This window comes from Alligator sinensis, unplaced genomic scaffold, assembly GCF_000455745.1.
Source record: "Alligator sinensis unplaced genomic scaffold, ASM45574v1 scaffold1097_1, whole genome shotgun sequence".
In the NCBI taxonomy this organism is placed as follows: domain Eukaryota; kingdom Metazoa; phylum Chordata; order Crocodylia; family Alligatoridae; genus Alligator; species Alligator sinensis.
In genome coordinates, this window is record NW_005841950.1 from 2,343,480 (window position 1) to 2,345,580 (window position 2,101).

The 2,101-nt window shown below is 48.4% G+C and overlaps 1 pseudogene; it reads left to right on the top strand.

The window, feature by feature from the left end:
- The first annotated feature begins 380 nt into the window (after positions 1–380).
- LOC112549719 overlaps positions 381–2,101 on the top strand; it is a 44,403-nt pseudogene continuing 42,682 nt past the window's right edge.

The following is a 2,101-nucleotide window of genomic DNA, read 5'->3' on the forward strand; positions in this document are numbered from 1 at the left end:
TGCATAGGCAGAAGAACCAAACATTAACAGCTGTGCCCTTGAGCAGGGCAAAAGGGTGGTGAAAGGGGATCTGAGAGTTCTGTTTTTAGCAAATGGAGAGGGATGCTGTGGACACAAATGGGCCTGAAGGAGAGAAGAAGTGGGAATTGCAATAGAAATGCTGATTGTTGCCATTGACCTGGGTTTCCCCTTTCCTTTGCCTATGTGACACAAGCCTTTCCTGCTAAGGCTGGCCTCCTTTCACACCCTGTTTTCTCCCTGCCTTTCCATCTCCCTTCCCATATGACTTTCACTAAAATTTACATGCTTTTCATGTTCTTCTCTCTCCATATACAAAATAGACAGGAGAGACCAGAAGTGCCCTGAGGATACCAGCAACCATGGCCTCAGGAAAACCAGTACAGGACATCCAAGAGGATATCAAATGTCCCATCTGCATGAAGTATCTGACAGACCCAGTAACAGTAGAGTGTGGGCACAACTTCTGTCGAGCTTGCATCAATGATTACTATGAGAAATCAAAAGAAAATGAACCCTTAGGGTGTCCCATTTGCAAAACCAAGATCCAGAAAGGCAATCTTCATCCAAACTTGCAGCTGGCAAAGGTAGTAGAAGACATTAAACACTTTGGAGTTCGTTCCTGGAGCTGATAATCTGCGTGTGAAACACAAGAAGGAGCTCAGCCTGTTCTGTGAGGGGGACGGAGCAGCTGTGTGTGTGGTTTGTGAGAGATCCCCAGAGCACAGTTCTCACAAGGTGCTGCTCATTGAGGAGGCAGTCCCAAAATACAAGGTAGGAAGACAGTGATTTCAGCTACTTCAAACCATTCTCTGTAGGGCCAGAGTTTCAAAGTGCCTCTGAGCCATGTGTACTTCCATGTCATCCCTTGAGGATAACATTTTCGGGGCAGACCCAAGTGCCATGTAGTCAAAGTTTTTATACAGACCAGCATTATTCATATGAATATCACTGAATGGCACATGAGAGCTGGCCAATAATAATGTGACAGTCCTTGAAATCACAACAGGGAAGGCATCTTGGTTGTGTGTGAGAAAAACATACCTCCCTCTCCATCCCCCAAAAGAAAACTTACTCAAGACACTTTCCTTCCATCAGAAACAAATTCAGGCTAAACTGGAGATTATGAAGGAAGAGAGAAAAAAGCTTGAAAATCTGAGAGTGAGTGAGAGCCAGAAATATCAGGTAAGTGCTCCTGGTTACTGGTGATCAGGGTGACCTGGGGAGGGGAAGGTGGAGATGTCTTCTCTGTTCATCTGGGAGTTGGGTTGGCATCTGCACACGTGTGGGTGCATGGGTTGGGGCACAACCAACTACTCGCCTGCGTGTGTCTGTGCCTGCGTGCGTGCATGTGCCTGTTTCCATCCACCCCTATGTGTGTGTGTGTGCCTGCCTGTCTATGTGTTACTGTGAATGGGGAGAGCAATTGACTTCTCTCCTGCATACCACCTGAGCCCTTAGAGCTGCAGAGAAAAGCTTCCTAAGTTGAATGAAGTACACAGAAAGCAGGCATGATGTCTGAGTGTGCAGCAAGACAGGTCGAAGAGCAAAGCTGCTGCAAGGCCCCAGTATCTCTTGAAGACCAGGGGAGCTGCAGGGGACTAACTCTTCCAATTGTCAGCTTCACAAAGCCTTGCACTGTGGCACCTGACTCTCCCCAAAGGTCCTTATCTCCCCTCCCTGGTTTCCCACTAATCATTGCAGGCAACTATAACAGCTGAGAGGCATAAGGTGAGGTTGGAATATGAGATACGGATGGCCCAGCTGGCAGAATAAAATGGGGAGATTGAGAACAATCAGAAAGAAACTGTCACCAAGCTCTCTGGAGAGATCTCCCGTCTGGACAGCCTGATCGGGGAGATGGAGAGCAAGAGCCAGCATCCACCGAGTATCTTCCTGAAGGTGAGGCACATTAAAACCCCTCTCACCCCTGCACAGGCAAGGGGAAGGGCCTGAATGATGGGCCTTGGGGTTTGGGATGTAATGGGAAAATATTTACCTAGATGCTGGTATGTCACACTCTGTCAGTCAGATTGCACCTGCCCCTAGAACAGGAGGGACCAGGGTTGTGGCAGGGGGGGGG